We start from the raw sequence: 18,687 nt of genomic DNA on the forward strand, positions 1-18,687 counted from the left end.
CCGTGTCTGGTTTGGGGGTAAGGGCTGCGCCCAGATAGGAGTGATGGCGACAAGTAGAGGAGGGGAAAGTGGGAAAATGCAGCTCAGCGAGAGACAGCAAGGTGACCCAGGCTGGGTCCTGGGCTCTGTCCGGTTCCTGAGTTGAGGCCCCTGGAATGGCTCTTACTGGGCTCCCATATTTTCTTTCCAACCATTGTGGCTGTGAAACCCTTAACTAATCCCCCGTTTCTAGGCTTTAACTTGATTGAAAGTGACTGTGGGAACCCAAAGAGGTAAATGAGGTCATCCCACATGGCAGAGCCTGCTGCGGTTTACCCTCCCCCATCTCAAAGGGACCCATGGTCCTAAAGGATGTTTTGGGGCCAGAGCCTGGCGCAGGGAGAAGGATTTGGGGTAGAGGTCTGGGGAGGAGAGAAAAGAGGGGGCCAAACAGCCCCTTGGTGGGGAGCAGTGAGTTTTCAGCCGTGATATCACCTCCACTGTGGGTGTGTTTCAAGTAGTTTATTACTCATAATAGTGAAAGTACTAGTTTGTGAGTATTTAAAAACATATCTATTTATTTGACTATTTCAAAATTCAAAACGCACAGAAGGGCATACACTGAATGTCTCCTTCCTTCCCATCTGCAGCTTCCCCACTCCCCGCCCCCTGTGACCATTTGTATGCTTTCTCTCATTGCTGATGGCCATCTCCTTTGTTGATTGTAGATGTAATCCGCTGTAGACGCAGTCAACAGACTAATGATTTAAATCTGCAAAATACCCTCACAGTAACAATCAGGTCAGGGCTTGCTTGACCAAACACTGGACACCATCACCTAGCCAAGTTAACACAACTCAGCCATCACACCATTGTTACTGGTTTCTTTGGCGTCCTTCCAGAAATATTTTATGCCTTTACAGGCAAGCACACTCACACCTACCTGCAACACATTCTTTTTTCCACTTATGAATAATTTTTTTCACTTAGGAATAATTAACTTTTCCCTGTAATCAGAGCAGATTTGAGATCATCCCTGTAACAACATCACTCTTGCTCACTTGCATTCCAGGGCACCTTTTTGAGAGAGAGAGGTTGGCAGCCGCCCAGGACTTGCCCACAGCCTGTAGGCAGGTGTGCACGTGCGTACCTGTGTGTGTGTGGGTGCACATGTATATGGGCACGTGTGTACGCGTGTGTGGGTGAGCATGCAAGTGTGTGTGTGTGTGCGTTCTTCCAGGAGGACCTGGGGAGCTCCCTAGTCAGAGGCCCCACAGGAGGATCTGGTTATATGTCTAGGGCCCCATTAACAAGCCTGGGGCCATCACTGCCCTCCCCCTCAGTTTCCTCCCAATGGAGAGGAATGACAGGAATATTCCTTCTGGGTTGCTGAGGGACGGAATGAGGATGTGGTGAGAAGCTGCCCTGAGGCCTGTCAAGTCCTGTGCAGTAAGGGGTTGTTATCAGACTGGCCCATTTGGAAGTTTTTCCCTCAAGGTTATTTCTGACCTTCTCCTCTCACCTCCCACCCACCTCCTCATTCTCAGTTGACCGCCTCTCTCGACTTCGTGGAGCAAACAGAAGGTGCTTCTCCAGGCTCCCGCCCACTCCCGCCTGCCCGTTTCCCGGCACCTGCCCCACTTCACCTCCCTCCTGCCCTCTCCCGGGCTTCTGAAGCTGCCTGAGCCCGCCCTCTGCCCCCTCCGGCCCTGGCTCAGCTGTTTATCCAGCCCTGCCCCTTCCCTGGTCCTCAGTCTCTCCTTCTTTACCTGGCTCCTTCCCATCAGCATTGCAACACGCTCAGAAGTTTCCAGTCTTAGACCTCACGTGGGCTTCAGCTGCTGTTTTATTCTTCCAGTTCCCAGCTGGAGCTCTCAGTTCCCAGCCTGCTGGGTGCCTTCACCTCCTCTGGCCCCACCTAGCCCTCAGCCATCCTGTTTTTAAATCTAGCACTTCTTGAGCTCTAGGTATCAGAAGCTGTTCTAAGCACTTCCATAAATTAGCTGAGTTAAGACTCATGACAGCAACCCTAAGAGGCAGGGATGCCTGTTCGTCCATTTTACAGATGAGGAACCAGAGACCAGGGAGGGTAAGTACGATCACACAGCCAGTACGTGGCAATACTGGGCTTCAAAGCCAGGCTGTCTGATGACAGGGTAAACAACATGCAGCATCTCCATAAGACGGAGTACCATTTAGCCATAAAAAGGAATGAAGTTCTGATACATGCAACAACATGGATGAACCTTGAAAACATCACGCTGAGTGAAAAAAGGCAGACACTAAAGAACAAATATTTGTACAATTCCAATTATACGAAATATCTAGAATAAGCAAATTTACAGATATAGGAAGTAAAATAGAGTTACCCAGGGGCTGGGGGGAAAGGGGAATGGGGATGTATTGTTTAATGGATAAAGACTTTCTTTTTGGGTGATGAAAATGTTTGGCAATGGAAAGTGATGGTGGCACAGCATTGTAAAAATAATTAATACCACTGAATTGTACACGTAAAATGATGAAAATGACAAATTAAAGCACAACAACAACAAAACTGGGTGGTCTGTACCAGAGCCTGTGCCCTGAACCACCTCACTACCTGCCTTCTGTGTATCTCAGTCCAGTAAAATGATTTGTGCCAAGGTCACCAGTGACCTTGTTCAGACAATGGCACTTTTCATTCATTGTCCAATTTGGTTTTCAGCTGCAGCCTTTCAGATCTCCCCCATCCTGCCGTGCCTTGGGACCCTCTGGTTCCTTAAATCTTGGTTTCTCTTTCTCTTCCATTCTACCCATGTTCCTTAAGCGAGCTCATTCATCTCACATGTGCAAACTCAGACGATTATGTGCAAACTGACCTCCAACTTGTTTATCCCCATCCCCAGACCTTCCTTCTGACTGCAGATTCTTGGCCATTGTGGTGGTTTGAATCTATTATGTTCCCCACAAAAGCCATGTTCTTTAATGCAATCTTATGGGGGGAAGATTTATTAGTCTTTTGATTAGGGTGGGGTGTTTGATTAGGTTGTTTCCGTGGGGATGTGACCCACCCAACTGCAGGAGAGACCTTTTGATGAGATAATTTCCATGGAGGTGTGGCCCCACCCATTTTGGCTGGGACTTCTTTTTTTTGAATGCAATTGTATTGAGATATATTCACATGACATACAATCATCCAAAGTGTACAATCAGTTGTTCACAGTATCATCATATAGTTGTGTATTCATCACCACAATCAATCTTTGAACATTTTCATTACTCCGAAAAATAAAATAAAAATTAAAATAAAAAAGAACATCCTAAACACTGCATTGCTCTATTCCCCCATTGTTCATTTACTTTTTTTAAAATACTGTTTTATTGAGATATATTCACATACCTACAGTCATCCACAGTGTAAGTTATTCACAACACCATCATACAATTGTGCATTCATCACCAGAATCAATTTTTGAAACTTTTCTTACTCCAAAATAAAATAAAAGCAAAAAAAGAACACCCAAAACTTTCCATCCCCTCCATCCCACCCTATTCTTCATCTAATTTTTGTCTCCATTTTTCCACTCATCGTTCCATACACTGGATAAAGGGAGCATGAGACACAAGGTTTTCACAATCACACAGTCACACTGTGTAAACTACATAGTTATGCAATCATCTTCAAGAATCAAGGTCACTGGGTTGCAGTTCAACAGCTTCGGGTATTTCCCTCTAGCCATTCCAACACACTAAAAACCAAAAAGAGGTAGCTATATAGCACATAAGGCATAAGAATACCCTCTAGAGTGACTTCTTAACTCCATTTGAAATATCTCTGCTACTGAAACCTTATTTTGTTTCATTTCACTTCCCCTTTTTGGTTAAGAAGATTGTCTCAATCCCACACTGCTGGGTCCAGGCTCCTCCTCAGGAGTCATTTCCCATATTGCCAGGGGATTTACATCCCTGGGTGCAATGTCCCACGTCGGGGAGAGGGCACTGAGTTCACCTGCCAAGTGGGCTTAGAGAGAGAGGGCCACATCTGAGCAACACAGAGGCTCTCTGGAGGAGACTCTTAGGCACAATTGTAAGTAGGCTTAGTCTCTCCCTTGCAGCAACTAGCCTCACAGGGGAAAGCCTCTACATCGAGGGCTCAGCCCACCAAATTGGCAGTCCTCAATGTTTGCGAGAAAATCAGCAATAACTCAGGTGGGGAAGTCTAACATTTCCTCATTTCTCCCCAGTTCCTTTGGAGGGCCCTGCAGATACACTTTTACTCTGCCCATATCACTCTAGGATGTGTCAGGATTTCACCCCAGCTTGTGCAAACTCACCAAATCCCACTTCCCATTCAAAGCTCCATGCACCTATGGTGTTCAAACAAACTGATCATACAAATTAAATTATCTAGTGTGCTACAGAAAATATAGATCCTGCACCAAATAAACATGTCCTCCCTTGGTCTCACACAAAAGTTGTAGTTTTAAAACCCAGTCCGTATCGTCCTTTACCCTTTGGCCTCATTTGCCTTAGTTCTAACCAGATCTGTTTCATTCACATTTCTAATTGAAGCCTGGACTCTTTTTCAGCTCTTTCAACAGTTACTGTATGGGGTAATACTGACATTCATAACTGCCAAGATCTAGCTCTGAGTCTCAGGTGTCACACAGATTCTGGGTGTGTCTTAATTAGATCACTGGAGTCCTTTAAGAGAGCTCAAGGAGAAAAGGAGCTCAGAGAAGCTGAGAGAGACATTTTGGGGAGAAGCTAAGATATGAAATCCAGAATATGCCCCCAGGAGAAGCTAAGAGCCAACACAGACCCAGACACTTGGAGATGCAGACAGAAGGATGTTTGGAGATGCTAAGCTAAGAGATGAAGACCAGCGTTTGTCCAGAGAAGCCAAGAGAGGACTCCCAGATGCTCAGAAAGAAACACCCCAGAGAACCAAGCAAAGAGCTGAGAGAAGCTAAGAGAGACAGAAGCCCACAGACAATTTGGAGAAAACCATTTAGAAACACAACCTGGGAGCAAAGGATCAGCAGACGCCAGCCACATGCCTTCCCTGCTGACAGAGGTGTTCCAGACGCTATCGGCCTTTCTTCAGTGAAGGTATCCTCTTTGTTTCTGCCTTAGTTTGGACACTTTCATGGCCTTTGAACTGTAAATTTGTGACCTAACAAATCCCTTTATAAAAGCCAATCCGTTTCTGGTATTTTGCATTCTGGTGGCTTTAGCAAACCGGAATAGCCATCCTCATTTGGAGTTCACAGATATTCAGAATTGCCCCAGCTGAAGGTAGACTGGGTTCAGACCCCTTTCTCAAGGGGTCAATGGGAAGCCACTTAGGGATTCTAATGAAGGGGGGTGTGTGTGATTTGATCTGTGTCCACTGTTTCCCCCTACCCCCACCCCCTTCCTTAGTTAACTCCTCAGCTTACACGGCACTTTCTCTCAGGGAGCTATTTCCCAAGACCCCTCTCTATCAGATGCCTTCTCATTCTGTTCTGTAGTTGCCCCCAGCCCGGCCTCAGTCCCCAGCCCCTCTGACATGTAACAGCCGTAAACCATGGTGGCTTGTTTCCCGTTGGGGCTGTTGTGCCTAGCACTGGGCCTCTCACGCAGAAAGCACTCCCTAAGTGTGTGCTGAGTGGCATTTTAAACGATGCAGGTCTGCCAGGAAGTGTAGGAAGGAAAAGAACCACAAGGCGGTGGTTTGGTTCAAGCGAGGCAAAGAGCAAAGCCAGAAGTAGAAACTCAGGATGAAAAGCCCGTGCAGCTGTGTGTCTGTGCCCAGTGTTTTCCATAGGCCCATTTATATTACCTTTCCGTCAAAGGGGGGCGCAAAGAACATGGGTTTTGAAGGGTGATGGGTTTCGAAGGGTCTGGGTTCAAGTTCCGACTCCACCACTTACGATCTCAAGAAAGTCCAAACCAGCCCATTTGTTTCTTGCTTGGTGTGAGGCCCGTGGTCCAGGGCTCCAGTCCTGGTTCTGTCACTAATGGTCCTTGTGCAAATGGCCTCCTGTGTGTGTGCCTCTCTGCTCGCCATCTGCAAAGTGAAAGCCTTGGCCAGAGAGTTTCCAAGGGCACTTCCATGTTTAAACCTCTTTAGCTCCTTAGATTTTCTGTTCTTGAGCATTTGGCTCACCTCTCCTGGGGGAAGAAGATGGTGATGTTTTGCTGAGGAATTCTGCACCCTCAGGAAAGCAAGCTCCTGTCCACCCGGAGGGGCAATTGGAGATGCTTTTTATGCAGGTAGATTAGCCTCTTCCCTTCTCAAAAACTGCTTCGGAGTCAGTCTGACTCTGGCTCCCTCACCAGCAGGGAGGTGGGAAGTGCTGATAACAGCCCCACCCCACCATGCTTTTGGGCAAGGCTTATCTCCTTTCAGACTCTCAATAGCTCTGGGGCAGGAACCTTAACCAAACACCTACTGCCTGTCGGACAGGCTCAGCGGCTTTGTGTTTGGTCCCCACAACTGATTTGGTGTCCCCATTTGGGACGAGGTAAACTGAGGCCCAGAGAAGTGAGGAGGTTAACTCTAGGCCACAGAGTGAGGGCGGCCCTCAGGCACGAGGCTGGGCATGAGATGGACCTGAGAGTTACCCTCAGAGACCACCCCCAGGTGGCCAGAGCACAGAGCAGAACCGGGTGGAAGGAATGCCAGCAGAAAGGAGGCTGGTCAGCAGGCGGGGGTGGGGGGGGGATGGGGATCCTGGTCCCTCCAGTTCCCGATAAGACTGGCTCAAGCCTTCATTCCCTCATTGTGGAGGGATCTGTGTCTTCCTTGAGATTTCTAAGATTCCCTGGGGTGGAGACTGGGTTGCCAACCTTCTCAACTGGGCCTCCGAGCTCCTGCTTCTGCCCGGGCAGGGATCCCATCACCACCCATCTGTGTCCTTCCTGTTGGTCAACCCAGCAACGACTTTCTTGAGATCGTAAGTGGTGGAGCCGGAACTTGAACCCAGACCCATCACCCTTTGAAACCCATGTTCTTTGCACCCCCTTTCGATGGAAATATAAGATAAATGGGCCTATGGAAAACACTGGGCACAGACACGCAACGTTTTTCCTTTATTTCAAAATCCCTGCCCTCCCTGCCATATTCACTCATGAGGCCTTTGTGTTTGTGGCAGACTTTACCAATAGTTTGGGGAGCTGGAGGGATTTTACAAGGCAGCGATGGCACAACTTCAAATTGGATATTAGACATGTGTTCTTAAAACATGAACCTCCCTTGGCCATTTCTACAGCCCGGCTCCACTTTCCCTCTGTACTGCCTGGAGCTCCTCTCCCTTTCCTTATTGCCCTACCTCTTCTCTGCTCTCTCTTATCACTGTCCTCTTCCTCTCAGAAACAAAAACCGTATTCCTCCCCCTTTCTTTTGCAGGGAAATCCTGCCTTCTCTTGCCTGGAATCTTTGTTTGGGCTCCAGGCCTCCCCCTGGGTGACCCTGGAGTTCCTGGGTGGGCCTCCTCCTACCTCACGGTGGGGCCTGATTACTTCTCCTACAAGAGCTCGGATGAGGCAGCCCTGGCCAGGTGCGGCCACCTCCCGGCCAGGTGTGGCCAGGTGCAGCCAGGTGTGCTGCCTCTGCCTGTGTCTTCTGCAGCAGGGGAGCCTCTGCTGCAAGGACAGAGGCCCAGCCCAGCTTGGCTGGAAGCCCCACGCTCTCATGGCGCTTGTGACTTGTGGTTTGTCCTTTGTTCTCCTCTGTGACTTTCCACAGGGAGAGGTGTAGAGGGCAGGAAGGCCTGGTTTGGAAACTTCCTCAACATTCTGGTGTCTGTGATTTCTGGGCTCAGGTAGATTCACTCCAGGCTAAGGGCCCCAGTGACTGCCCCTGGCAAGACTTTGGGCCCCTGAGTTGGTGCTCCTCCTCTGCCTCTTAGGGATCCCCACACCCTGCTCCCTGTTCTGTGCCCTGGAGCTCAGATTCTCAGGCTCTGGAAGCTTGCGGGTTCCTGGGAGGTGTGTGGTACCAGAGGTGGGTGCTGGGGGTCCAGAGGCACAGACATAGCCTGAGCCCTGACCCCATCCCTTACCGTGTGGATTTGGGCAAATGACGTAAACCCTCTGAGCCTCAGTTTCTTTGCTTATAGCAACGGGGGTCCCAACACCTCCCCCATTAGGGTGGCCAAGAGGACAAAAGAAGATAAGTTATGCTAACTATTTAGTATAAGACCTACCAGTTCAGGTCATAGTCCAGGACTCTGCCCTCTGGCCTCTAAGAAGGGTGGGGCCTCACCTGGTACCCCCACCCTGGCCCCCAGCCCAGCCTCCAAGGGGGCTTAAAAGTACCTCTGGCTGCTGAGCTTGCTAGTGCAGGCAGTGGGGCTGTGCCACTCGTGTGAGCAGCTGCAGGGGAGCCCAGGAAGCTCATTCATGGAAACCAAGGTGCTTCAGGTCCCTGGATGATCCCTGCAAAAGGCCCAGCCTTGGGTGTGGGCAGGGCCACCTCTGCTGCTCTCTGCTCCTCCCCCTCTCCACCAGGTGGCCAAGTGCACTCAGGGGTGGGGTGTATTTGTTTAAGTGAAGGCTTGTGGTCTCTTAGTCAAAGAGTCGGGATGGCAGAAAAGGAGGGAGGAAGGAAACAAATCAAGCACAGTATATTTATTCAATAATTGTTAAAGAGGACTGTCTGTGTATCAGGCAGTGCTGCCCTTACACTGGGACCCAGAGCCCATTCCCCCCACTCCAGCGTGCTCTTGCACCCTGTGCCTGGAGATGACCCTTGGAGCTCTGGGACTTGTACCTGAGGGTTGTCCTGGGCCCTGTGGCCAGGCCTCAGTTCCAGGAGACCAACCCAGAGAGCCCCTTGCTCTTGGTGGCTGGTGTGGACTCTCTTTCATGGGATTGCACCAGATTGAGCACTATGCCAGAATTGGGTAGACATCTGGCTTTGTGGGACTAAAACTGTTTATATAGACAGAAGCCCAGAAAAGAGCATTTGCCTTGGGCCCCACACACCCTAGGGGGACCCTAGTTGAGGCATTGGACAAACTCAAGGGCAAAAGCCATGTGCTAAGACTGATCAACCAAGGAACTGCTCTGCCTCTGAACTTCCTACATGTGGGATAAGTTCCTTGTTGTTTAAAAACTGTTGAGTTGGTGATTGTAGCCCAAAACTCTCAAACCTCAGATGGCACCAACTGTAAGTCCCATAGAAGGTCAAGTAGAAGAGCAATTGGTGGCAGCTAGAGCTGTAACGCTTGCGGCAGTAGCAGAGGAGCCTAGAAATGGCAATGTTCAATGCAATAGAAAACATTTCTTGCTTGTGTCAAAGTCAAGGCACAGCCAGTCTTGGGAAAGTAGCCTCTTCATTTGGCTGGTGGGTGGGGAAAGAGAGGGTGGGGAAGGCACACCTGCTTCGTCAGCCCTCTGGGTTGGAAGCTATCCATCACACCTACTTTTATTCCATCAGCAAGAAATAGTCCATGGTCCCTCGGAGATGTGAGAAGACTGGCTGGTCCACCACCCCTGGCCACAGCTGGCCTCTACATAAAGAGAGCAGGCTCTTTGATGATCAGATGGCTGTCTCTGCCATGAGCGATTGTGCTCTGAGCTGGGCCTCGAAAGGAGGGAATGCCCTAGTGAGGAGCAGAGGAAGGGTCTCTCCAGGGGTGGTGGTGGGCACAGTGCATGTGAAGGTAAAAGAGCTGATCTGAAGGAGAACCAATTGCGGTAGGACCTGCATTTGGGGGGAAGAACTATACAAATCAGGCTGAAAGAATGAGACTGGACTGCAGAGGGCTTTCAGTGTCAATCTACTTGCTTTGGTTTGTGTTAAGAGATTTATTACAAGGAACTGGCTCATGTGATTTTGGGTGCTGGCAAGACTGAGATCTGTCAGGCAGGCCGGCGGGCTGGGGCACAGTGGGAGTTGGTGCTGTAGTCCTGGGGCAGACTTTCTTCCTTTCAATCTACTTTTGTTTTATTTTCCCCAGAAAGATTTTCCCTTAAGTAGATTTGTGCTGGTTTGTACCTATTATGTTCCCCAGAAAAACCCATATTCTTTGGTGTAATCTTGTGGGGGCAGACATATTAGTGTTGATTAAGTTGGAACTTTTGGATTACGTTGTTTCCATGGAGATGCGACCCACGCAACTATAGGTGATAACTCTGATTGGATAGTTTCCATGGAGGTGTGGCCCCGCCCATTCAGCGTAGGCCTTGATTAGTTTACTAGAGCACTATATAAGCTCAGACAGAAGGAGTGAGCTGGTTCAGCCAAGAGGGACACATTGAAGAACGCACAGGAGCTGAGACAGAAGCCGCAGCTTACAGAGACGTTTTGGAGATGGCCTTTGAAAGCAGACTTTTGTTCTGGAGAAGCTAAGAGAGGACAAATGCCCCAAGAACAACTAACAGTGACACTTCTGAGGAGCTGAAGCCTAGGGAAGAATGTCCTGGGAGAAAACCATTTTGAAACCAGAACTCCGGAGCAGACACTAGCCACGTGCCTTTCCAGCTAACAGAGGTTTCTGGATGCCATTGGCCATCTCCAGTGAAGGTACTCAATTGTTGATGACTTGCCTTGGACACTTTATGGCTTAAGACTGTAACTGTGTAACCAAATAAACCCTCTTTTATAAAAGCCGATCCATTTCTGGTGTTTTGCATTCTGGCAGCATTAGCAAACCGGAATAAGATTAATTTAGGATTCTTCTACAAGATGGCTCCATCTGGGTGGCCACCTGTCATGTAATGGGATTCAGAATGGATCCCACAATGTCCCAAGTCACAGGTAAAAGAATAAGTTTATTTATTTTGGGGGGTATCAAGGAGGGAAGACTCACACATCCAAGGTTAGCAAGACAAAGTTGGCATGTTCCAGGGACGGGACCTGCCCATTTTTATAGGGCAAACGTGAAAGAAACCTTATCCCGGAAGGGACCCTTTGACTGCTTGTCGTCAGTGAGTCTGGGTTTGGGTGCCAGCTATTGGTGGTGGTGGGAAAAGCCAGCTACCCAGTGCCTGGAGGCCTTGGGCTTGTAGGATGTTGCAGTTTCCCCTGCAGGGAGAGAAGCCACTTGTGGGAAGGAAGCTGAGCTTCGGCAGCCCCACCCACTCAGAGAAGGGGAATCCCTCCCTGGTCCCAATGAGCTCTTTGTCCATGCAATCTGGAGTGAGCTCCCAGAGTCAGCCCTGCTTTGGGCACAACTGGCATCTGAGGATTTCAAAACCTTTCTTTGAGGCAGAGTTCTAACAATCTTATGTTACGTTCAGTGTAGCATTTATGGGAGGCTCAAAACCCTGGGTTTCGATCACCACAGAGCCATTCATTGTGTGTCTACTGCATGCCAAGCTCTTTATATTGGCTCCCTGTAGGCTGGACAGGCAGGGCTCATGAGTTGCAATCTTAAAGCAACTTTTTTTGTCTCGTACTATCCCTAAATTGTGTTCAGAGAGGGTAGTTCTTCCTTTGCCCCAGGATATGTGGCAGTCCCATGACTTTTCTGGTTCCTTTTAGGTTAAAGGTCCACAGTGACTTCCAGATGCAAAACAGAGTCTGCATTCCAGAATCATGATGTTCAGTCACAGATAATAGTTAAAGCTCCCAATTATACTCAGTTATGTCCACTTTCCCTTTGCCAGGAGGGCCCGCCACTGGGGATGGGGGTATAGCCAGCTTTTCCCTTCTTGCTTGCTCACCTCTGCTCAGCTGACTGTGTTTTCTGAACACCCCATGGCTAGTGTGGGAGGCTTAAGAAGGAGAAGGAAGGAGGGAGGAACACTGTTTGTTGACTGTGATGTTTGACATCTTTCAAATATACAATTCAGTGGTGCTAATTACATTCACAGTGTTGTGCTACCAACACTAGCATCCATTACCAAAACTTTTCCATCACTCAAAATGGAAACTCTGTACCCACTAAGCTTTCTATTCTCCACCCCACCCTGTACCCCATACTCTACTTTCTCTATGAATTTGAATATTCTAGTTATTTCATGTGAGTGAGATCATACAATATTTGTCCTTCTGTGTTTGGCTTATTTCACATGAATGAAACTTTGGCTTTACCATGAACCTAAATAAAAGCTGTATCACCCCCTATTTCATAATTGTTACTCTGACATGCACCCACGGAGCAACCCTGACTCCTCAAGGAAGTTCATGGAAGCTGCTGCCATCAAGCACCACCATGACAAGAAGGCTCAAGGATTGTATAGATGGGTTTCAGATGACCCCATAGAAAACTTGCACCTGATACCCCTCTAGAACATTGTATCTATTGTGTCTTGATGACCATGGTGGTTAGGTTCATGTGTCAACTTGGCCAGGTGATGGTGCCCAGGTGTCTGTTCAAGCAAGCACTGACCTGTTACTGTGAGGACATTTCCTGGACTTAAATGTGAGTTGATTGCATCTATGGCCGATCACATCTACAATCAACTAAGGAGAGTGTCTTCAGCAATGAGAGATATTCAATCCAATCATTTGGAGGCTTTAAAAAGAGAAGTGATGACTTTGGCAGTCAGAAGAGAATTTTCGTCTCTACTTCAGCCAGCCAGCCTTTCCTGGGAAATTCATTGAAAACCTTCATTGGAGTTGCCAGCTTGCAGCCTGCCTTATGGAATTGGACTTGCATATCCCCACAGTTGCATGAGACGCTTTTATAAAGTCTTATAATTACAGATATCTCCTGTTAGTTCTGTTTCCCTAGAGAACCCTGACTAATGCAGCCTTCATATAGGGAGTGGTTCTGGAGAAACAGAATCTTGAAAATGGGTTTTTCAATTGGTTTTCTACTCTGATTAGATTCAAAGGCACTAATGACTCTATTTCCAGTAATCAAGATGGCATTGACAGTCCATGGCATGAACTGGCAATATATGCAAAACATCACCATTGGATGCTGCTACTCATATGCTTAGAAGAAACAAAGCTCTGGGTGAGAGTGTTTTTGACACCTTAACAGAATTTGGTGGAGTTAAAAGGTATAATGATGTTGACTGGTTGTTCTTAGATATGCTGTATACAATTATAAAGAAAGGGATGAGCTGAAGACTTCAAATTTGCAACTTAAGCGCTGTATGAAAGATGTGAAAATTTCTATGTGTGCCCTGAAAGAAAATCTTATTTCCTGTGGCCGCAGACTTGAGATCTCTGAAAACCGGGCCCAGGGTCTCATTGTGTGAGTGGCAGAGTCAACGTAAACTAAATTCTCAACCCTGCAGGGTGTGTGCTGCTAAAGTGAAGGCATTGATTGGAAAGGAATGGGATCCTGAAAATTGGCATGGGGACATATGGGTTGATAATGATGGCAGTGGGGACACTGAAACCCCTAGATTCTGCAGATTCTTTTCTAGATAAATTTGTAATGGTCTGCCCTGACGACACAGCCACTCAATCTCCAGCCTGCCCTGAGGAGACAGCTACCTAACCTCCAGCCTGCCTTAAGGAAAGTTTCTAGGATATTGCAGTCTGCCTTGAGGAATCTGCCATCCAACTGTACCCTACAGTGCCTGATAAACCTGTAACCACTTCCCTTGAGGAAACAGCCCTCACTCCTCTGTTTGGAGAAATTAATCCTGTTTCACCAGATGAAACTGCAATGGAAGACCTTGAGGTAATTAGCTTGAAAGACACTACTTTTCATGACCTATCCCTACTATCTCTCCTTTCCTCCAGAGCTTTAAGTAAACTAAAGTCCCAACAGGCTCCGAAAGGTGGGGTACAAAGTGTGACCCATGAGGAAGTATGCTATACTCCAAATGAAGAGCCTGAGTTTTCCAATTTATATAGACAGAAATCAGGGGAATATGTGTGGGAGTGGATATTAAGGGTATGGGATAACGGTGGAAGGAATACAAAGTTGGATCAGGCTGAATTTACTGAGATGGGCCCACTAAGCAGAGAGTCTGGATTCAGTGTTATAGCTCGAGGGGTTAGAAAGGGCGTTAACAGTTTGCTAGGGTGGTTGATTGAAACAGGGATCAAAAGGTGGCTGACATTACCTGAGGTGGAAATGCCAGAGCTGCCCATGTGTAATGTAGAGGCTTAGAGGGATTGGAATGTTAGAGTGGATTTATCATGGAAGACCTGCTCACACACCCCAGGAATGTCCAGAGAACAAACCTTTTTGTGAGGAAAAAATTTGTGAGACTAGCTCTGTCATCCCTGAAGAGCTCTGTAGTCACCCTTCTATGTAGGTCAGATATTACTGTGGGAACTGCTGTCACTGAGCTGGAATTCTGAAACCCAATGGGGATGATCAGATCCTGAGCTGGCTGAAGCCACTTAGCAGCAGTTAATTGCCAAAGACAAGGTGGGCGTAGCTACCATAATGGACAGCAGGCTCAAAGCAGCAGTCAAAATAATCTGATTCTCAGAGACCTATGGCATTGGCTATAGATCACAGGGTGCCTAGAAGTAAAATAAATGGGTAGTCTACCAAATTCTTACTTGATCTATATCAGCAGAAGAGTTCTAGGTTAAGTGAACAAAAGTCTAACTTGAATTACAAAAACAGAGAGTCATGGCCTGTTCCAGTTTGCTCAAGCTGCCAGAATGTAATTGTGCTTGTTTGGATGTATCATGTACACCAAAACCCCATGGTTTTGATGCAGCCTTGTGGGGGCAGATGTATTAAGTCTTGATTAGGTTGGAACATTTGGATTAGGTTGTTTCCAGGATCCAGGGATCAAGAGGTCAAAATGGGAGTGGCACAACTCACTATTACCCCTAATGATCCACTAGAAAAATTTTTGCTTTCTGTCCCTGAAACCTTAAGCTCTGCTGGTCTACAAGTCTTAGTTCCAAAAGGAGGAGTGCTTTCACCAGAAGATACAACAACAATTCCACTGAACTGGAAGATAAAACTGCCACCTGGCCACTTTGGGCTTCTCATGCTTCTGAACCAACAGGCAAAAAGGGGATTTCTGTACTGGTTGTGGTGATTGATCCTGACTATCAAGGGGAAATAGGACTGCAACTACATAAATAAAGGAGGTAAAGAAGAGTTTTTCTGGAATATGGGATATCCCTTAGGGCATCTCTTAGTACTACCGTGTCCTGTGATTAAAGTCAATGGAAAACTGCAACAACCCAATCCTGGCAGGACTACCAATGGCCAAGAAACTTCAGGAATGGGGTTTGGGTCACCCCACCAGGCAAAGAACCATGGCCAGCTGAAGTGCTTGCTGAGGGTAAAGGCAACATGGAATGGGTAGTGGAAGAAGGTAGTGATAAATATGTAATAAATCAGTTACAGAAATGAGAATTATAATGGTATGAATATTTCTTCCTTGCTTTATTATGAGTATGTTTGAATTGTACATAAAGCAAATATTTTTGTTTTCCTTCCTATCTTATCCCCTTATCATATGACATAAGTTGTATTGTTCATTTCACGGTATTTAAGTTATATTAAATTTCAGAGTGACTATTACCCAAGGATTTATACCCTATTCTGGAGAGATTTAGTGTGTTTTCACTCGTACGCAGGACAGTTGGGTATTGTTAGGTGAAAATTATGCCTGCTATTCGTTTTTATTTAAAAATTAAGTTTGGTTTAAGGTGATGTGTATAGCTGCCATGTTGAGAAGAGGTGGACTGTGATGGTTAGGTTCATGTGTCAACTTGGCCAGGTGATGGTGCCCAGGTGTCTGGTCAAGCAAGCACTGACCTGTTACTGTGAGGACATTTTCTGAACTTAAATCATCAATAAGTTGATTGCATCTATGGCCGATCACATCCACAATCAACTAAGGAGAGTGTCTTCAGCAATGAGAGATGTTCAACCCATCATTTGGAGGTTTTAAAAGGAGAAGTGATGACTTTAGCAGTCAGACGAGAACGTTTATCTCTACTTCAGCCAGCCAGTCTCTCCTGGGAAATTCATCGAAAACCTTCATTGGAGTTGCCAGCTTGCAGCCTGCCTTATGGAATTGGACTTGCATATCCCCACAGTTGCATGAGACACTTTTATAAAGTCTTATAATTACAGATATCTCCTGTTGGTTCTGTTTTCCTAGAGAACCCTGACTAATACAGTGTCCAAGTTGAAACCTCCGTGTTCCACTCCTGTTGCGTATATATCAACACTTTTAATTTTCAAAGCTTCCTGTGCAGTATTGTTAGGGATTGAATTGTGTCCTCTAAAAAGACAAGTCCTAATCCCCAGCACCATGAATGGGACCTTATTTGGAAATAGGCTCTTTGAAGCTGTGATTAAGATGAGGCCCGACTGGATTAGGGGGGACCCTAATCCCATATTACTGGTGTCCTTATAAGAAGAGGGAAATTTGGACACACACAGGCAAAAGAGAAGGCAGCCACGTGGAGACAGAGGCAGAGATCTGAGTGATGCATATAGAAGCCAAGGCACGCCAAGGATGGCTGCCCTCCCCGGACGCTGGAAGAGGCCAAGGAGCACTCTCCCCTCCAGGCTTCAGACGTAGCACGGCCCTGCCTGTAGCTTGACTTCAGGCTTCCAGCCCCCAGAACTGTGAGACAATAAACCTCTGTTGTTTTAAGCCACCCTGTTTGTGGTTCTTTGTTACAGCAGCCCTAGGAAACAAAGACAGGTAATACATATTTTTTTAAATTCAGTTTTATGGAGATATATTCACATACCCTACAGTCATCCATGGTGTACCATCAACTGTTCACAGAACCATCTTATAGTTGTGCATTCATCACCCCAATCTATTTCTGAACACTTTCCTTACACCAGGAAGAATCAGAATAAGAATTAAAAAATATAAAAAAGAACATCCAAATCATCCCCCCCACCCCACCCTATTTTTCATTTAGGTTTTGTCCCCATTTTTCCACTCATCCATCCATACACTGGATAAAGGGAGTGCGATACACAGGGTTTTCACAACCACGCTGTCACCCCTTGTAAGCTACATTGTTATACAATCGTCTTCAAGAGTCAAGGCTGTTGGGTTGGAGTTTGGTAGTTTCAGGTATTTACTTCTAGCTATTTCAATACATTAAAACCGAAAAAGTGTTATGTAAACAGTGCGTAACAATGTCCATCAGAGTGACCTCTCGACTCCATTTGAAATCTCTCAGCCACTGAACCTTTATTTTGTTTCATTTCGCTTCCCCCTTTTGGTCAAGAAGATGTTTCAATCCCACGATGCCCGGTCCAGATTCATCACCGGGAGTCATATCCTGCGTTGCCAGGGAGATTTACACCCCTGGGAGTCGGGTCCCACGCAGGGGACAGGTAATATTTTATCAGCTCCAACTTACACATGAGGGAACTGAGGCCCAGATCATGCTAGCTGGACGCCAGACACACAATGTGAATGTACGTCTCCTTCCAATGTCTGTGTTCTTTCCACCATGGTGATACTTCTTCTCTAGGCTTCCTCGGCAAACTGCTGCTGTGTGTTAAGAATAGAGAATAATCTGTATGTCTCCCCAACTTCCAGGCAGTTCTGAGCATCATTTGGACAGCCCAAACCATGCCGTGAGATCTGTGGTTACCAGTGACTCCCCTTTCAGGTGTGTTACAACAGCCCGCGGGGTCACTCACTGCCTTGCTTGGCCAGAGAGTCAGCTCCGGTTCCTTGGAGGCCAAGCAGCGAGCACTGTGCCTTGCAAAATAGTGGAGATTTTACACTTGGGTAAGATCTGATTCTGCTGGCATTTCCACAAGGGGAGCAGATGTTTTGGGGGAAATCCAATTTAAAAGGAAAGAAATTGAGTTAGCTCTCTGGGTTTCTGCTGGTCAGGGCTTGAGTGGAGACAATTACATTAGATGCTTAGTCTTCACCGAGCCAGCATTAAGGTGGAGGGTGGGTGGGATGCAGGCTACCGTGGGGTCGTTTTTCCTGGGTGGGTTCAAATCATTGCCTGAGGGGGAGAGGAGAAAACTTAGCTTGGTGGAATAATGTCCTTGGGCTCTGATGATCCCTGGCTTGGGACCCACGAACCTGCGGCAGAACCTTGGCTGTTTGACTTTCTACAGTTCCCAGAAACTAACTTTCCTCTCTCAAAGACCCACAAACATAAGGTCATGGAGCATCCCCCAAAGCAACACTGCTGCCTTGGCCACAGCGATTGGATCGGGGATCAGGGTCCTGCTGATGGATGCCAGTGGGGAAGCTTCTTACTGGATGGTGCCAAGGTGTTGAGATCCCTTCTGCAAAGGCAGCCTGAGGGTGAGATGCATAGAGAGAAGCAGGGACACTGGGGACTGATGCCTTATAGCAAAACTGGGATGGGCCACAGTCCTGGGTCTCAGACTGGAAAGCACAGAAACTCAGGGTCCAGAATGAATGGCTGCTGAGATGCTGAATATTCCAACTACAAACCCCATTACTTAGGGTTCAAGTGCACTCTTCTTTGTATCTTGAGGAATCTAATGAGGTCACAGAGTGTGAATAACCGCAACAATTTCAGAGATAAAATATTATTTTGAAATATTTCTGCATTGCCTATAAAAATACCCACTATTCCTATTACTTTAACCTTGGCTGGAGGGCCTCCCCTCACCCTCCACCCCGCAACCCCCAGGGACAGAGTGCTGCTTTCCCGAGTATTTGCTTGGAGACCTACATTTTTATAAGATCTTAGAAATGGAAGGGCTGTAGGGATTTTTCAAGTCCCCATCAGCACAGGAACTGTCACTGCCTCATCTCCAGCCTCTCCTGGAGCCCCTGTCACATCCCTGGGCCTACTTCTCCTGGGGAGCCTCTCCTCTGTGGACAGCCCTGATTTAAAAGAATTTTCTCTTTTTAAAGTCAAAATCTGTTCCCTGT

The sequence above is a fragment of the Choloepus didactylus genome, chromosome 8 (assembly GCF_015220235.1).
Source record: "Choloepus didactylus isolate mChoDid1 chromosome 8, mChoDid1.pri, whole genome shotgun sequence".
Lineage (NCBI taxonomy): Eukaryota > Metazoa > Chordata > Mammalia > Pilosa > Megalonychidae > Choloepus > Choloepus didactylus.